This window comes from Cajanus cajan, chromosome 1 (assembly GCF_000230855.2).
Source record: "Cajanus cajan strain Asha chromosome 1, NIPB_CcT2T_4, whole genome shotgun sequence".
NCBI classification, from domain to species: domain Eukaryota; kingdom Viridiplantae; phylum Streptophyta; class Magnoliopsida; order Fabales; family Fabaceae; genus Cajanus; species Cajanus cajan.
Window position 1 is genome coordinate 16,305,275 of NC_138517.1, and position 21,329 is coordinate 16,326,603.

General features: G+C 27.3%; 2 long non-coding RNA genes across 2 annotated transcripts; one reads left to right on the forward strand and one right to left on the reverse strand.

The window, feature by feature from the left end:
- Positions 1–268: 268 nt before the first annotated feature.
- On the reverse strand, positions 269–1,611 carry LOC145958446 (uncharacterized). The gene is made up of 2 exons (XR_014434249.1): positions 1,442–1,611; positions 269–501 (listed from the first exon to the last, which is right to left on the reverse strand). It is a non-coding gene; the product is annotated as an uncharacterized LOC145958446 (long non-coding RNA).
- Positions 1,612–10,206: 8,595 nt separating this feature from the next.
- On the forward strand, positions 10,207–12,338 carry LOC145958448 (uncharacterized). Its single transcript, XR_014434251.1, has 2 exons — positions 10,207–10,997; positions 12,092–12,338. It is a non-coding gene; the product is annotated as an uncharacterized LOC145958448 (long non-coding RNA).
- The last annotated feature ends 8,991 nt before the right edge of the window (positions 12,339–21,329 follow it).

The window sequence follows — 21,329 nt, forward strand, 5'->3', positions numbered from 1 at the left end:
TTTGTAGAAAATAAAAATGATTTTAACTCATGTAACAATTTGTGATGTTAATTGTGTAACATTTCTTTCTTTTAATATTACTTAAATCATAAAAGTTTATGAAATATTCATTTACCATAATAAATTTCATGCATGGTGTGACACCCTCTACCCCAAAATCATTAATAAACATAAACTATATTTATAAAAGATTTTCATAGAATGATATAAAACAATAAGTATCATAAGGTAGAAGATGCACATTCATAAATTCATACACATAAATATCAAACTTAAGAAGTTATTATAAAACAAAGATTATAAATTAATCCCAGTAAAGGTGGCAGTGCCTCCTAGTTAGGAATCAACTTATAATTTATTAAATTACACAAGAAAAGAAAATGTTTTTAGAACAAGAAAGACATCAGAGAAATCCTAGCTAAACCCGATGTCACATCCTATCAGAGCATGCCCCAAGAAGCCTTTAGGCCTCATCACCAACATCCTCATGATGATGATTACCTGCAACATAAATTTAAACATATACAAAAATAACAAGGGAGCGAGAAACATCTCACTCAGTTGTAGATGAAGAAATAAAAGTTAAATAGCACACACACATAATCATTATCATATATAATAATTATTTATCATGCAATGATGTCATAGACTCAACTCATAAATATATGCATGTGGCGCCATACGGAAGTTCACATATCATCATTGGTGACCCTAAGGCACACCTAGTTAGCATATCGTGGGTGACCCAAAGGAACACCTGGTTACATCATTGGTGACCCAAAGGCACACCTTGTTAGTCGTGGGTATGCGGCCTCAGCGGCACACCTGGAGTATATATGCATATGATGCATGTCATACAATCATAAACTTAACATTTCACATGTTACAGAATTTCCTATAATATACCATATCATAAGCATAATTCATACTTATATTATATTTTATTAATCCAATAGTCCAAAGGTCCAATAATTCAATAGTCCCATAGTCCAAAGGTTCAATAGTCCAATAGTCCATTGTCCAACAGTCCAACAGTTCAATAGTCCAAGGTCATTAAGTCAAGGGTCCAATAGTTCAAAGGTCTTTAGGGATCATATAATTTATATTTCCTGGTATAATTATATCCTTAAGTAAAATAGGAAGCTTAATGAAAATAAGGAGGCTCGGCCTTCCATTTAGATAATAAAGTCTAAATTTATAAGTTAATAGGAGACTTAGTCTTCCATTCAATGAATATTTTAGAATAGTAAAAGTGAAGTTATCCATTAATTATAATTATTAATTACCGCAACAAGAAAATCAAGTAGTACAAACAAAACACAGTAATAATATATATTCAAATAATCAAACAACAGACAAGGGATCGGGAGCCAATCCAACAAACAGACTATTTAACAATTATTTCTACACCCCCAAGCAAGGTTTCCCACTCCCCCCTTACCTGGATAAATAGGAATTTGGGCAGAATCTCCTCTCTTTCTCCTTAAACCGGAACCGGAACTAGAGCAGAACCTTCTCTATTCTCCTCCTCTTTTCACAACCTAGGCAGAACCTTCTCTCTTATTTTCTCTATCTATCTCTCTAGAATTCCTTCTCTCTAAACTTTTCTTCTCTCTAAACTTTTCTTCTCTCTAGTTATGAATTTTCAAAATCCTTAGGTCCCTATTTATAGAAATTTTGAAGTTACTATGCACTATGCACTATTCATTAAAATAATAATATAATTACTATTCATGAATAGTAAAATACTATTCATCCAAATAATTTGAGTTTTGACGTAAGTGCTTACGTTTTTTTCAAAATTACTATTCATATGAATAGTAAAATACTATTCATAAATACGTATACATAAATAGTAAAATACGTATATGTAAATAGTAAAATACAGGAATAAAATACTTATTCACATAATAAATAACTCTTTTCATTTGAATAAAATTTTGGGATATTACATTTCTCCCCTCCTTTAAGAAATTTCGTCCCCGAAATTTTCCTGAAATAGAAAAGGATAATCTTCACGCATCTTGCTTTCTAACTCCCAAGTAGCACTTTCTTCAAAATGTCCTCCCCAAACGACCTTAACCAAAGGAATTTCCTTTCCTCTTAGTTGTTTCACCCTCGTATCATCAATTCTTAAAGGAACTGTTTCATAGGTGAGATTATCTTTCAATTGAACATTGTCAGACTCGATGATATGGGAAGGATCATGGACATATTTTCTGAGTTGGGAATCATGAAAGACATTATGAAGATTTGAAAGAGATGGGGGTAAGGCAATTTGATAGGCTACTTCACCAATTCTTTTAAGGATTTGATAAGGACCAATGAAACGTGGAGTAAGCTTACGCGATTTTAGTGCTCTGCCTACTCCTGTCCAAGGAGTAACTTTAAGGAATACATGATCACCTTCATTAAACTCAAGGTCCTTTCTCCTCTTATCACTGTAACTCTTCTGCCTACTCTGAGCTGCTCTCATTCTCTCCTGGATCATCTTAACTTGTTCAGTAGTTTGTTGAACTATCTCAGGTCCTAAGATAGCATTCTCTCCAGGTTCTACCCAACACAAAGGTGTTCTACATCTCCTACCATATAGAGCTTCATAGGGTGCCATCTCAATACTGGAATGGTAGCTATTATTGTAGGTAAATTCTATCAAAGGTAGGAAACTATCCCAACTACCCCCATGTTCTAAAATGCAAGCTCTCAACAAGTCTTCCAAAGATTGAATAGTTCTTTCGGTTTGGCCATCTGTTTGGGGATGGTAGGCTGAACTCAATCTAAGCTTAGTGCCTAGAGCCTCATGTAAACTGTCCCAAAATCTAGAAGTAAACCTAGGATCTCTGTCAGAAACTATACTAGTAGGAACCCCATGTAATCTCACAATCTCACTTATGTACAACTTGGTTAGTCTCTCCAAAGAGTATCTAATGTTAATGGGAATAAAATGGGCAGACTTAGTCAATCTATCTACAATAACCCATATAGCATCTAAGTTTTTCGTAGTTTTAGGTAATCCAACTATGAAATCCATAGAGATGCTATCCCATTTCCATACAGGCACATCCAAAGGTTGCATCAAACCTGAAGGTTTTTGGTGTTCTACCTTAGCTTTTTGACATACTAGGCAGGCATACACAAATTCCTCCACTTCCTTCTTCATCTTAGGCCACCAAAACATCTTCTTAAGGTCTTGGTACATCTTAGTGGCTCCAGGATGAATACTAAGGCTACTCCTATGTCCTTCTTCAAGAATTGCTCTCTTAAGTTCAGGCACACTAGGAATACACAACCTATCCCTAAATCTCAATACTCCATCTATTCCAATTCTAAATTCACTTTCCACACCTTGATTCAACTTCTCAGCTTGACTCAATAAGAAAGGATCTACCTTCTGACCTTTTCTAATTTCATCTATCAAGTTATTAGTCACCTTCAAGGTTCCCAACCTAATACTCTTAGAGGTTAGTTCACACCCTAAACTCATATCCCTAAATTCCTCAATCATGTGCAATTCCCTCATCATTAAAGAAGAAATTCTCAAGGATTTCCTACTCAAAGCGTCAGCTACCACATTAGCTTTGCCTGGGTGATAGTTCAACTGAAAGTCATAATCCTTAAGAAACTCTAACCATCTTCTCTGTCTCATATTTAATTCCTTTTGGTCAAACAAGTACTTAAGGCTTTTATGATCACTAAACACCTCAAATCTAGATCCAAACAAGTAGTGTCTCCACAACTTAAGCACAAATACTATTGCAGCTAACTCAAGATCATGGGTAGGATAGTTTTGCTCATGGGTTTTAAGTTGTCTAGACGCATAGGCTACTACCCTTCTCTCCTGCATAAGTACTCCACCTAAACCTGATTTGGAAGCATCACAAAATACCTCAAAAGTCTTGCTAGGGTCAGGTAATACTAACACAGGGGCACTAGTTAGTCTTCTCTTAAGTTCTTGAAAACTCTCTTCACACTTAGAGTCCCACACAAAAGGTTGGTTTTTCCTAGTCAATTTGGTCAAAGGTAAAGCTAATTTAGAAAAACCCTCTATAAATCTCCTATAATACCCAGCTAGTCCTAGAAAACTCCTAATCTCAAAAACTGACTTAGGTGTTTTCCATTCAAGAACCGCCTCTACCTTAGAAGGATCTACAGCTATCCCATCCTTGGATATCACATGCCCTAGAAAATTTACACTCTCCAACCAAAATTCACATTTTGCCAATTTAGCATACAATTGTTTCTCCTTAAGGGTTTGAAGAACGATCCTAAGGTGCTCAGCATGCTCCTCCCTATTCTTAGAATACACTAGGATATCATCTATGAAGACCACTACAAATCTATCCAAGTAAGGGTGAAAGATCCTATTCATGTAGTCCATGAAAACACTAGGTGCATTAGTCACACCAAAAGGCATCACTAAATACTCATAGTGCCCATAGCGGGTCCTAAAAGCAGTCTTTGGGATATCCTCGGATTTCACTCGGATTTGGTGATAACCTGATCTCAAATCTATCTTACTAAACACACAAGCCCCAACTAGCTGGTCCATAAGGTCATCTATTCTAGGCAATGGATACTTATTCTTAATGGTTACCTTATTCAATTGTCTATAATCTATGCACAATCTCATGCTCCCATCTTTCTTCTTGACCAATAGAACAGGCGCTCCCCAAGGTGAAACACTAGGCCTAATGAATTGTTTCTCTTGTAGTTCCTCTATCTGTTTCTTAAGCTCAACTAACTCTTTAGGAGACATCCTATAGGGTGCTATAGATATGGGTGCGGTACCTGGCACTAAGTCTATACTGAACTCAATCTCTCTCTCAGGTGGTAAACTAGACACATCCTTAGGAAATACTTCTGGAAATTCTCTCACTAAGGGAATCTCATCTAGCTTATTCTCAGTCTCAACTGTTAATGAAGATAAGATCATGTATACCCTTTCATTTTCCTTTAAACAAGTTTTAATGTCAGAAGCACTAAGAAATTCCGTACTCTTACATTCACCAAATGAAATGGATTTATCAAAGCAATTTAAAAGAACATGGTGAGAAGATAGCCAATCCATACCAAGGATTACATCTAATTGACTAAGAGGCAGACAGATTAAGTCAACTAGAAACTGTTTATCAGAAATTGTCAAAGGGCATTTTAAACACACTAGGGATGTAGTTACAGAACCATTAGTAGGGGTTTCAACAACTAAATCAAAATTTAACAAAGACACAGGCAGTTTCAGTTTTTGGACACAAGAGATGGAAATAAAGGAATGAGTTGCACCAGAATCAAATAGTACAACAAAAGGAGTCTCAGCTATGAAACAAGTACCTTGTATCAAATTTTCTGACTGAGCAGCTTCAACACCACTAAGAGCAAATACTCTTCCTACAGTCTTTGGTCGTTCGGTTTGCGATCCTGATCCAACGACACGTGTTCTTGGTGGTTCAGAACATTGAGTGCTAATATGTCCTTTACCACTACAGTTGAAACAGGTAATCTCCTTGTCACGACATTCTGACTTGTTATGACCAACACGTCCACACTTCCCACATCTCCCTGAAAAAGTAGATCCTCCAACACTTCCAGTAGTATTTACAGTGGTTCTTCTAGTAAAGGAATTACTTCTATTATTAATAGTCATATTCCCTTGAAATCTTGTAGGGTTGGAATAAGGCTTACTTCTACTAGAAGTATTAGAATTCACTGTACGAGCAGGGCCTCCAGCTCCTTTATAGAAAGCAGCACGAGCACGGTTGTCACGATCATAAATACTGCACTTATTGACCAGAGTGGGAAAATGATATATCTCTTGATAATTGATTGCTGTTTTCACTTCAGGACGCAGACCATTTACAAACTTTATGCATTTGGCCCTTTCCCCACCTTCACCATGATAGTGTGTACAGTAGCGGACCAAAGCATCAAACTTTGCAGCATATACCTCTACTGTATCGTTTCCTTGTTTTAGTTCAAGAAATTCCATTTCCTTCCTACTCCTTACATCATCTGGAAAATATTTTTCAAGAAAGACCCTCTTGAAGTTCTCCCAATTCAAATGTACGCCTCCATCAATTATCCTCCGAAGTGCTCCTTCCCACCAAAAGTAAGCATCAGCTGTCAGCATGAAGGTGGCTAGCTTCACTCTCCCTGTAAGGGGACAATCCATAACATTAAAGATTTTCTCGATCTCTGATAACCAATTCATGGCGGCATCTGGGTCATAACCTCCTTTGAAAGTGGGTGGATTATTCCTCTGAAATTGCTCCAACCAGTTAGGAGCAACTCCATTCATATTATTGTTGTTCATAGCTTGGGCTAATGCTTGGAGAGCATCAGCAATCGCACGATCATTTCTACCAGCCATATTCTAAAGAAATAATACAATTAATAGACATAGGCAAGCATCATATCAACATAATAGATCTCACAATCAATTCATTTATCAATAAATATAGTAGACACATAACTCACGGCCGATAAAATCGACCTGCTCTGATACCACTAAATGTGACACCCTCTACCCCAAAATCATTAATAAACATAAACTATATTTATAAAAGATTTTCATAGAATGATATAAAACAATAAGTATCATAAGGTAGAAGATGCACATTCATAAATTCATACACATAAATATCAAACTTAAGAAGTTATTATAAAACAAAGATTATAAATTAATCCCAGTAAAGGTGGCAGTGCCTCCTAGTTAGGAATCAACTTATAATTTATTAAATTACACAAGAAAAGAAAATGTTTTTAGAACAAGAAAGACATCAGAGAAATCCTAGCTAAACCCGATGTCACATCCTATCAGAGCATGCCCCAAGAAGCCTTTAGGCCTCATCACCAACATCCTCATGATGATGATTACCTGCAACATAAATTTAAACATATACAAAAATAACAAGGGAGCGAGAAACATCTCACTCAGTTGTAGATGAAGAAATAAAAGTTAAATAGCACACACACATAATCATTATCATATATAATAATTATTTATCATGCAATGATGTCATAGACTCAACTCATAAATATATGCATGTGGCGCCATACGGAAGTTCACATATCATCATTGGTGACCCTAAGGCACACCTAGTTAGCATATCGTGGGTGACCCAAAGGAACACCTGGTTACATCATTGGTGACCCAAAGGCACACCTTGTTAGTCGTGGGTATGCGGCCTCAGCGGCACACCTGGAGTATATATGCATATGATGCATGTCATACAATCATAAACTTAACATTTCACATGTTACAGAATTTCCTATAATATACCATATCATAAGCATAATTCATACTTATATTATATTTTATTAATCCAATAGTCCAAAGGTCCAATAATTCAATAGTCCCATAGTCCAAAGGTTCAATAGTCCAATAGTCCATTGTCCAACAGTCCAACAGTTCAATAGTCCAAGGTCATTAAGTCAAGGGTCCAATAGTTCAAAGGTCTTTAGGGATCATATAATTTATATTTCCTGGTATAATTATATCCTTAAGTAAAATAGGAAGCTTAATGAAAATAAGGAGGCTCGGCCTTCCATTTAGATAATAAAGTCTAAATTTATAAGTTAATAGGAGACTTAGTCTTCCATTCAATGAATATTTTAGAATAGTAAAAGTGAAGTTATCCATTAATTATAATTATTAATTACCGCAACAAGAAAATCAAGTAGTACAAACAAAACACAGTAATAATATATATTCAAATAATCAAACAACAGACAAGGGATCGGGAGCCAATCCAACAAACAGACTATTTAACAATTATTTCTACACCCCCAAGCAAGGTTTCCCACTCCCCCCTTACCTGGATAAATAGGAATTTGGGCAGAATCTCCTCTCTTTCTCCTTAAACCGGAACCGGAACTAGAGCAGAACCTTCTCTATTCTCCTCCTCTTTTCACAACCTAGGCAGAACCTTCTCTCTTATTTTCTCTTTCTATCTCTCTAGAATTCATTCTCTCTAAACTTTTCTTCTCTCTAGTTATGAATTTTCAAAATCCTTAGGTCCCTATTTATAGAAATTTTGAAGTTACTATGCACTATACACTATTCATTAAAATAATAATATAATTACTATTCATGAATAGTAAAATACTATTCATCCAAATAATTTGAGTTTTGACGTAAGTGCTTACGTTTTTTTCAAAATTACTATTCATATGAATAGTAAAATACTATTCATAAATACGTATACATAAATAGTAAAATACGTATATGTAAATAGTAAAATACAGGAATAAAATACTTATTCACATAATAAATAACTCTTTTCATTTGAATAAAATTTTGGGATATTACACATGGAGTAAAATAAGATTTGTTTTGTTTTTAAAAAAATATTATATGTGATAACCAATAGCATCAATTAAATAACAATTTTATTTTTTACATTATTTGATTATAAGAATTTTGACTAAACATTTACTAGTTTAAATTCTTGTGTAAGAAAAAATTTTAAATATGAAAGTTTTTATCTTTTTAATAAAATATTAAAAATAAATAAATACAAAGAAATTAATAATGTTAATTAAATAAAAGTTCTATCTTTAAAGTTATTGTAAGGATTTAATGACTACTCATTTTCTAGCTTAAATCATTATGTTAATTTTTTTAAATAAAAAAAAAAGGTTTTTTCATGAAAAAAATTAAAAATCAAAGCTATTTTTAACAAGTATTATAGGACGCTAATACATTTCTCACATAATTGTCTTTCTAATCCAATTGTGATTTCAAAAAGACTATTTTTCTTTAAAGAATTTTTCAAAATTTTTCTCTCAAAATAAAATATTGGAAACAACTTCATTAAAAATATATTTTTTTTATTTTCATCATGATTCTGTTACAACAAGTATGAATAATTATCCAACTCGGCATAGGTCTTATTTGAATAATTTTTTTATAAATTAAAATAAAAAAATTATAAATTAACTTACACATAAATTAATTTTATTGTATGAAATTTTTTCGTTTCATATTTCAAGTTTTTTTTTTATAAATATTAATGGAAACATTTATCCTAACTATAATAATTGTTAACCCAAGTAAATTAGTTCAATGATTATATATGCTTCTACAATGTCAAGGGTACGGTTAACTCGGATATGGAGGACAGAATTTATGGGAGGGATAAATATCTAAATATCATAAGTGGAGACTACACTTAAAGGGTATCTTTAAACCATGTCGAATAAAATGCATGACGTGATGCATATAGACATAGAAATAAAGATGAACACACGATAAACTAGTCCTTAGCTTCAGTGAAATTAGACTCAAATTTTTAAAGTTATGCGAATGAGATAAAAAAAAATGTGCTTGAAAAAAAGGTTTTTATTAAAATAAATAATTAAATTTTTTTGATAGAATTTAAGTATTGATAAAATTCATAGATATTTTATATAATAAACATGGTTAAAAAAATAAACATAAAGAGCTACATAAATATTCTTTCATGCATTCTTTTTTGTTGTATTCTCACTTTTATGCATCTTACCACACATCGAAGATCCTTAGTTAAATCAAGTGATATCAGCGAAATATGTATACGATTTTATCCTCCACTACAACCAAAACTTTTCCTTATTTTATTAGAAGTCAATATGCTAAGAAAAGTTTGAACAAAAAAAGGCTACTGAATCGTAATCACTTTACTACTCAAGTGGGTTTCGTCACAAGAAAGGATGATACTGAAATAGAGAGAGAGCTCAAGGTTTTGTAGGCTATTCCATTGGCAAGCCAACCAAATTCAAATGGAATGAAGAACAATGAATTCTTTAAAGATCTCATTCTTCTACAACAAAAAATATGAATTTGGACCCCTCCCACAACCAAGGGAACGAATTTACGTGTTTACCTAAGATAACAAGATAGTGGTGGTCCCATTTACACATTTAGCTTCCTTGAGGTTCCAACTTTGCTTCATGTTGCTATATTTATTTAATCATTAGTGCACAACACTTTTAATGGTTGATAAAAATGATTTTTATCTTAATTTTAAACACATTATAAATCTCAATGACATAAAAATTATTGACTTTTTTATGTCGATTATAAAATAACTGACATAGAAGATCTTGACTTTTTATGTTGGTTAAAAAAATATCTGACATAAAAGTTATTTTTTAGGTTGTCAAATGCTTTTTTGTTGCACTATTTCTTTTTGTTGCATTTTTTTGTATTCTGTCACCGCATCGCTATTTCTTTTTTGTTGTCACATCTCTTCGTGTTTTGTCGTCTCGTTCTTTCTCTCTTGTAGTATCTTTTCACGTTTTACCGTCACCTTTTTTTTCTCTCTTCGTGTTTCGTTGCCACACTCTTTTCTCTTACTAGAGCAATAACATCAAACAACACCAACATCATACACGAAATGCATGAAAAAGATATGAGAATGAGAATGAACCTGGGAGCGTGAGAACAAACAAACAGATGCAAGAATGAGAACTGTAATATCCCAAATTTTATTAAATAAAACAGGTTATTTTGATTTTAAATATTTATTGAGATTATTAGAAAGTTTATCATATTTTTATATACGTATTTTACTATTTATATATACGTATTTTACTATTCACATATACGTATTTACGTATTTATGAATAGTAAATATATTATTATTTTAATAAATAGTAATTTCCAAAAACAAGAACGTAAGCACTTACGTTTGTTTCAAATTATTATATTATTTTTTAATGAATAGTAATTTATAATATTATAATAATGAATAGTGCATAGTAACTTATAATATTATTTTAATGAATAGTGCATAGTGCATAGTAACTTCAAAATTTCTATAAATAGGAGCCTAAGGTTTTGAAAATTCAGAATTCTAGAGAGAAGGAAATTCTGGAGAAATAGAGAGAGAAAGTAAGAGAGAGAGAAGGAGAAAGAAAAGGAGGTTCTGCTCTAGTGCCTTGTTTAAGGAGAAAGAGGAAGAGATTCTGCCCAAGTTTTTAGAGAGATATTGCACTAGTTTCAACTCCTACTTATCTAGGTAAGGGGGAGGAGAACCTTATCTTTTTAAAATTTTATATACTATTATGTATATTTATTTATGTCATTTACTTGATTATATTTATTTAGTGGGGTGCCCCTAACCTCATTATTGTTATATTTATTCAGTGAGGTGTTACTAACTTCATCTAACTCCTTAACTTTTAATTACCCTGTTTATTTATTTATGTTATTTCTATTATTTAGTGGGGTGACCCTAACCTCACTATATTTATATATTTATTCAGTGAGGTGTTCCTAACCTCATCTAACTACTTAACTTTTAATTACTATGTTATTGTTATAATTATTCAGTGAGGTGTTCTTAACCTCATTTAACTACTTAACTTTTAATTACAATGTTTATTTATGTTATTATTATATTTATTCAGTGAGGTGTTCCTAACCTCATCTAACTACTTAACTTTTAATTATTATGTTTATTTATTTACGTTATTATTTAGTGGGGTGTTTCTAACCTCATATATTTGTTTAACCTTTAATTACTATTACTTATTCTATGATTATTCTTATCTATAATAATTATTAATATATTCACATTTTATATTGTTTAATTATTTTATAATAATTGTCATTGTCATTTAATTAATTAGTGCTCTTAATATATTTTATTTAAATTTGTGTTATTTAATTAAAGCTTAAATAATGATAAATTCTTAAATCTATTTTGAGTAATTTTTTTATGATTAATATAATTTGTTAAAATGTCTTTTACTCATTTTAAAGATAATTAATACTCTATGGCCATAGATGATAAAGTTTGAATTATTTGTAGCTGGAGGTTTAACCTTGGGGATTTAAATGAGTAAGAAATGGAGGTGGAATATCTTTTGGTTGGTGTTATAATGATGCTCATTTATCCTGACTAGTCACTACAAGTATAATTCAAATTTTATTGTATCAAGAAAATCTAATATTTAATCTGTATAAATATATATTTATATATATATATATATATGTTAAAATTTTATTTATAAATAATTATGTTTATTCGTTCGAATTATTGTATTTATTGGATATTGTTCTTACTCCTTTCTTTTCTTTGTTTTTTTTAATTAAATATATTATAAATAGATGGATCAACTTGAGATTCCAGATCATTTTGCTGTTATTATTACTGCTGTCCTACGTGGAAGGAAATTGGAATACGGAGGCTATTTGATGGATCTGTTATAACTTTACTTGTCAATCATATTATTTTAATTGTAATTTTCTTTCCGTTATGAATATATATATTGTATTTAAATAAGTAAGGAAAATGAATAATGTGTAAAATAATACGTTATTCTAAATATTTTAGAACGATATGTTATGTATTAAATTCACAAGATATTCTTTTCTTTACTTTTATTTTTATTAAATAAATATATAGATATTGTTAATGATATAATTGCGAAAATATTATAATTTTATATTGTATAATTTGGGTATTAGAATTAGGCGTTACAAGAACGAAAAAGAGAAGAGTATAAGAACTAATGAAGGGTTTCACTGAAAATCGCTTCAATGGTCGTTGGTGTTGTCAAAAATCACCTCAACAATGTACAAATGTTTGTTGATGGAATTGCCTCTATTGCATGAACGAAGAAAAAGATAAAATAGTGGAGCATGAACTGAGTTTGCACTCTGAGTGTAAGTAATAAGAAGACATTCTATATAACAAATGATAATTTACCCGTCATAAAATGTTCTTTTCTATTACAGGTAAGTTAGCACCCATCATAGAAATGTTGAAGTTAAAAGTTGACCAACACATTTTATGACGGGCATTGACTTACTCGTCATAGAAAGAACATTCTATGATGGGTAAGTCAACATCTGTCATAAAATGTTTTGACATATTTACAAGTATATCATCATATCACTTTTTATGTCATGTGGATAAAACTTAATAAAAAAAGTACGTCAAGAAATCTTATTTTTACATTAATGAAAAATTTTATGCATGTTTGTTAAATCACACATGCACACACATAAAATTATTAAACATTATAATAGATGAAAAGTTACATTACTGTACTTTGATCTCTTTCCATATATAAAAGCCTAATCAACCCCTCTCTCACAATCATCAAAGAAATCAAGTTAATAAGTTGTTAGTTTGAGTAAGACTAGACTTAATCTTTTTAAATAAAATTTTAGGCTTCAAATCTTGAAAATGAAATAAATAAATAAATAGTTAAAATAAGAAATGTACTAATGAATATTCCACATCGAAAACATGGTTACAAATTGTTTTATTTTTTTAATCAAAGTTGTCATTTTGTCAACCCATATTCCCATTAGTGCTTTCTAGTAACATTGATAGTAAGGGAGGAATTTTTTTTTTTTAATATTTCCCGAAGAAATTAGGGCAAGTAAAAAATTATCTCCTGTTGGCATTTTGGGACCTAAGGTGTGCCAATATCATGAGGAAAACCACGGTAGCCTATGAATTTTTTTCTCAAATAATATTTTTTAAAAAAAAATTACAAAAAATATCTATTACACATTATTTATCCAAATAAACCTCTTTATTGATCACACTCAAAAATCTGTTTTATTTTATTATTTATCTTTTTTGTGCCCAGAATTCGGTTCCCGGGGAATTAAATTCTGAGTAGTGTTTAAATTTTTATTTTTTTTTGTTTTGGGCTTAGGAATGTGTTAATTTTACAACTGGAACGAGTCGTTCTGCTTGGAACGGCCCGTTATGATCTATTCATCATGTGTATATTTTTTATCTGCAACGGACTGTTCTAAATTCAATTTTCCTCTTCCTTAGAAACTAAAACGCAAAAAAAATAAAATAAATAACACTGTTCAGAATTCGGTTCCCTAGAACCGAATTTTAAGTGTGAACAGTAAAGAGGTGTATTTGGATAAATAATGTGTCATAAATGTTTTTTGGTAATTTATTTTAAAAAAATATTATTCGAGAAAAAAATCCGCAGCCTATTGCGTTAAAGACTTTTCATATCAATTAGGTATATATATATATATATATATATATATATATATATATATAGATAGATAGATAGATAGATAGGGGAGGATTCAAACGATATCAGTATAACTTTTACTAAGTATTATATCGGTCAATAACTTTATATTAAATGTGAATTTTGTAAATCAAATCGTTGAATTATAAATTCATATCACTTTATATGTTTATATCAAATTTTATTAAAATTGAACAACAACTTGAAGGTAATCAAAATGTTCATATTTTATTATATTTTGAAATGTATATTATTACATCAATTTTATTTAATGTATCAAATTATCTTAGATTAATATAAAATTTTGTATATATATTCTAAGAGTAAAAAAATTTTGATCTAACAGTTGAATTTATAAAATTAACATTTAATATAAAATTATTGAGTGGTGTAATACTTAGTAAAAGTTATACTAGGGTCATTTGAACCCTATATATATATATATATATATATATATAGGGGAATGCTAATGTACTCCCACCTATTTTTTAGTGGGAGTATGTTAGCAACCTACACCAATTTTTTAGGACAAAAAAACCACTCATTTCTTTTGATTTTGTTAATTCGTACAAAGGATATTATAGTAATTTAATTTAATTTTAAATGAAAATAAAATATTTTCTCTCTCTTATTAATTTCATTCTCCAATTCATTTATTTTTTCTATTAATTAATTTTTATTTGTTCAGAGAGAGAGGGGGGAGACATCATGAGAGATGAGAGAGAAATGAATTAAAGAAAGAATTTAATAGGAGAGAGATAAATAAGTTAGAGAAAGAATTTAATAAGAAAGAGAAATGAGTTGGAGAAGAAGTTTAATAAGAGAGAGAAATGATTTAGAGAATGAAATTAATAAGAGAGAGAAAATATTTTATTTTCATTTAAAATTAAATTAAATTACTATAATATCCTTTGTACGAATTAACAAAATCAAAAGAAATGAGTGGTTTTTTTGTCCTAAAAAATTGGTGTAGGTTGCTAACATACTTCCACTAAAAAATAGGTGGGAGTACATTAGCATTCCCCATATATATATATATATATATATATATATATATATATATAAGATCTGTTTATTTCAAGAGTAAGTCTACCTAGACTTACTCCGTTCAATAAACTCATGTGCTACATCAAATTTTAACAATTCAACCGTTGAATTTAAAGTTCTTAATGTATAGATCAAATTTGTAAATTTTAAAAAAATTTGAAAATCATTTGATACTTCGTTTTATAATGTAAATCAATATATAAAATAATTATAATTATCTATCAATTTGAATGAATGAAATGAAGCATCAAATGATTTTTAAATTTTCTAAAAATTTGCAAACTTGATCTATATATTAAGAACTTTAAATTCAACAGTTGAATCGTTGAAATTTGATGTAAAAACATAAATTATTAAAAAAAGTAAGTATAAATAGACTTACTCCTAAAGTAACCAGATCCCTCCTCATATATATATATATATATTATCATGAATAACTTTGTTTGAGTTGACAAGACTATTATAAGTGATGATAAAGCTATCATTCAATTGTGTATATAGAATACAAACTTAAACCCTTTGATTGAGATGAAACAACTATATAATTAATTCACATATCTAGTGATTTCATATATAGTTTTTGTTTTCTTTTCATACATAAGTCTTTCTTTTTTAGATTACTATTTTAAAATAGAGTACTTAAAATTTTGTGAAATTGTGCGTTTTTTTTACTCATACTATAACCCTTCTCAATTCCTTATACTTGAAGTATAATATTTCTGAAAAATATTATATTGGACCTCGTTATAGTTGGAACATTATATTGGACCTCCTCGTAAGAAACCGGCCACAAAGTTTATAAAAATAAAAATAAAAAAGCAGAATTCTGATGTAATTTTACAAAATTTTATGGAACAATAGTGTAATTTATGTTCTTTAAAAAATTTGTAACACACTATGGACGATTGGACCCGTATCCTCTTTTGTTAAGGTATATTACTTGTTCTTTCTATTCCTCCCCTATTCCCTCCTTTCCTGTTTTACGCTTCTTTATTCTATGCGCCATGAATGTTAAAATATTTGTGAGAATCATTCTGTGTTCTTTTGTTAAAGCATATTTCAAATCACTTAAGTAGCATGATTGTTTCCCAGATTTAGCTTTAAAAACAGTATTAAGTTCTTTTCAACCAGCACACTTGAAAAGGTCGTTTATATCTTAGTACCATGTCGTTATTGACAACCTAGCATTGGTCTCCATATACAATACTCTTTACAAATTCAAAGGAAGTTTCCTTTTTATCCACCAAGATGCTATAAAATAATTCTTTCACATATATGTTAAAGAAAAAGAAGCATAACATCTCCCCCATATAATGTTAAATTGTTAATAAACATTCAAGAATATATTATAAAGGTTTCTAAATTCTAATATTTATCAACTTGTTCAACTAACCGAGCTATATAGAATTGTTCTAATACTCACGTATATTTTTTAGTAGACGTGTATTCCTCTGTTTTTAAATATTTTAATTGAGAATGTGATATTAATGTGTTTATATAAATCAATAATGTATCATTTTAATAGTCACCTCACAATTCATATGGATTAATAAGATAACAGTTTAGTGATAAAGCGTTCACATAGTAAAAAAATATAATATTTATTTAAATTATAGTAAAAAAATGCTCTTACAAAGATTATAATCTATGAACTTTATTATAAACTTCACTATTCACTTAACATTTAGAGTTACAATATGAATACTATTTTATATATAGCATTACTGCTTGAGTTAATTTTTTTAAAAAAAATTCCTTATCTATTGTTGATATAGTTTAAAATTGATAAACAAAAAATTTATTTAAAGAAGATAATAAATTTTATAAAATTAATTATACAATTTATTTTATTTATTATATTAAACATATATTAAATTTATAATTATTTATATTTAATATATTATTAAATTAATTATATAATATAATATTTAATATATTAAATATAATTTTAATATTAAATAATATACTATACAACTAATTTATTAAATAAATATATTATTTAATATATGAAATAAATACATTATTTAATATATAAAATAAATATATTATTTAATATATGAACTGAATATATTATTTAACATATTAATTACATATATTCTCTAATATATGAATTAAATATATTATTTAATATATGAAATAAATATATTATTTAATATATGAAATACATATATTATTAAATATATGAAATAAATATATTATCTAATATATTAAAAAAAATTGATTTCTTAAAAAGATTTATGTTATCAAGAGTAATTTTATTATTTATTAACTTTAAACTTGATTAACATTAGATATGAAATATCGGGAAAAAAAGTAACTCAAGTGATAATGTTATGTATAATATAGTGTTTAAAGTTATAATTCTAAAAGTTTAAGTGGTTTAGTAATTTAAATAATAAACTTTATAACGAATATAATATAATGAATTCTAGTCCTCTTTTGCAAGGTCGACATTTCTTTTACATTTTTAAAATAATTTTTGTATTCTTTTTTTTCACATTTATGAACCACTTCACTACTAGAGTGTTACGTTGTCAATTTATATGAGTTATTATGTCACCATCAAAGTAAAACAATATCAATTTAATTATATAAATAAATATTAATGACATTAATTAACAACACTCAATAGTCAATCACTACAATAAATGTTATATATAGTAACATACAAAAAGTGTCACTATAAGTATAATATATGTAAGTATATATTTATTTAGCATATAATTATACATAATTTTAGTGTTGATTTTAAATGTGATTTAACAATATATTTTATGTGTCACTATAGCTTATACTTATACTTTTTAACAATATATCAACATATATTATATTTATTGTGTAAATAAAAATAATTTTTAGTAATACTTATTATGTTATTATAGAATGTGTGTTACTATTCGATAATTTTTTTTATAGTGAATTGACAAAAGAGAACTAAAATTACGAAATTTGAAAATAAGTGGTAGTTTAATTTGAACACTTTCGTACAAGGAGGATTACACTTTTGGTGTAAAACTATGTAATGAAAATAACTAACAAAGTTTGACACAGTAGTTAGATAGTAATATTAATTTTCTTAAACATGTCGATAGGAGTTCGATTTTTTGGCAGTGCATATAAATAATACTTTCTTAACAAAGACAAAAATCTACTTTTAGTCTCTACATTTCGAAATAAAATAGTTTTCAATTATCAATTAAAAAATATTTTTGATGAAAAAAAAGTCTAATGAAAATGAGATTCATATTAAAATTGGATTTTATATAATTATTTTTATTTATTGATAATTTTAAAATATATAAATAATTATGATAAATAAAAATTGGATTAAATAAAAAGTTAGATTTTTTTCTGAAAACTCTTATGTATAAAGAAATAAAAATATTTTCGAAAAAGATAGTCATTTATTTTATTTTGAATATATAAAAGTTAAATTTTATTTTTATTTAATTTACTTTTATAATTAATTTAATGATTAAATGAAAAGAAATTAGATTGTTGGTTACTTGAACGGTTTATGCAAACCAGATTCGTAATTGAAACTGAAACACTGCATAGTGTCTATTTATTATTTACAGAGTAGTATATCATTATTAGTTATGGGTATTTGTCCATTTAAATAATTTAATAAAACTGATGATTTGAGTTAAATCAATTAAGTTAATTTATGCTTTAAAGTAAATTAAATCTTATCAAAATTAATTATATTTGATTTTAATTGGTTTAAATTATAGAATTATATTTTATAAATTTGATAATTCAAGAACGAGACTAATTAAAATTATTATTATTATTATTATTATTATTTTATGTTATTATTATAATTATTAACTTAGTATCATTTTATAATATTATGATTTTATGAATAATATGTAAATGCAATACTACTATACTATACTAGTACCTACTAAATATATAGTAGTTTTTTTTATGATATTATTATTTAATAATATTAATTAATATATTTCATAAAATTATCATTTCATTAATTATCTTATATTCACTTCTTAATTATCATACAACTATCATATAGTATTAAAATTGATTGACTCGAACTTTAATTTACTTTAATCCGAAACAAATTGGCTCTCATAAACACTCTCTCCACATATTATTAGTTATTGAATAAAAGTATGAATTCAAACTACCTCCTACTGCACAGGTCATTGAACTCGTAAGCAATTTTTGAAATTGTATGGCATGTGTGTTTGTTTGAGGGTTTATAAAATTGATTTTTGTTAATATTAAGTTATAAGTAGAGTAATTTTTTTTTATGAACCAAAGTATTTTCTAGTTAAAAACTAAAAATTAATCATCTCAAAGTACTAAAATTTATTTAAAGATTAATTTTTTAAAATAAATATTTTTTTCTATACATAAATTAAATTAAAGATTAAATTTTGACTAGAGGGACAAAGTTATTTATAAATATGTTTTATTATGAAAGTAATTTATGCATGTTAGATATTTTTGTCACGAAAGCATTTTTCACTACAAAATTATTGTTATTTATGAATATGTTTTATTATGCAGAGTAATTTATGTATGTTTACATATTTTTGTCACGAAAGAGATTTTTACTATAAAATTCGGTATATATTTTTCAACTCAATAAATGTATCGTCAAACCAAAATTTTCAAGAAAAATAATTTTGCCCGGCAATAATCAAATATTATTTTTGTTTATGAAAAATTAAGTTTGACCAATATTCATTATTCCCATTATGTGTAAATATTTAAGAACATTTTTTTCGTCATTTTAAATAATCACTACCAAAATATAAATTATGTAATGATACAATATTTATCACTAAAAATTACTTTTACTTTTATATATATATATATATATATATATATATATATATTAATATATTACTAAATAATATAAGTATAAATTATAGTAATATACAATATATATTGTTAAGTCTTTTTTAAATTAATTTTTCTTAATAAAAAGTTTAGTATGTTAAGCATTATTATAAAATTAAGACATTCCAATAAGATTAGCATTCCAAAATTTACCAATTAATCATCTATGACATAAAAATATATATATATATATATATATATATATATTTATTTATTTATTTATTTATTGAGAATTGAACTTACAAACTAAGAGAATTATTATAATACCCCACATATTTGAATTAGGCTCTCTTGATATTTATAAAAGATGTTTTAGTATAAAATATAAGTGAGATTAATTTAAATACACATTTTTTAATAAATACACTTTTTAATGAAACTATATTAAAATTCTATTATTACATTTTTTAATATTTTTTTATTCCTTAACCTAATTACTTTTAAAGTAAAGAGTACTTCATATTTAGACATAATATATGGGTTTACTGTAATATAATGAAATTCATGTTTATATGAATGCTAAATTATACTCTCTTTTTTTTCTTCATATAATATTTAATACATAATTTTAATTTTTAAATTTATAAATATGCAATTTTAAGTTTTTAATTTTATAAAATTCATAACTTTAATTCAATTATTAAATATTTATTTATCAACCATTAAAATTATAAAATTAACCATGATGATATGATATTGAGTAAAGAAACTAACAAAATGGAATTTAGTGATATTTAGATTAAAATATAATTTTAGTTTCCATTTAATTCATAAAATGATAAAAATAGATATGTTTGTGCTAAAATAAAGACAAAAAGATACTTTAAACTAAATATTATTAATAATATTTATTATTTTTTTTATATCATTTGTTTATGTTAAAAAATTAATGATTGTCCAAAATAATTAATGGATCATAATATTATGAGTAGGGATGAAAATAGATGAGGCTTTAAATAATAATCTATGACTTGATTTCTTTAAATTTAGTCTAACACAATCTATTTAATAAAAATATTAAGTTTAGACTTTTAGAAAAACTTATTTATATAAAAATAATAGACTTAGGCTTATAAAAAAATTTATTAAATATAATAGGTCAACTTAATTATTTGTATAATATAATAAAAAAATTAATATACATATATTATTAAAAGTATAGATAAACAAATACATTTATAAAACAGAAGTTATCAATATTTAAAAAATATTTTTTTATACAATTGTTTTTTTTTTTATTATAGGCTTATAAACTTGAGTGAGTGAATCAACATATATAACTAAACATGAAATGTACTTTTAAATAGACTAATTGATTAGTCCTGATTTTAAAAAGGTAAAATAAACTCATTTTATATATTTAAAGTCTGACTTATTATTATCTTTAATTATGAGATGACACTATTTATTTATGA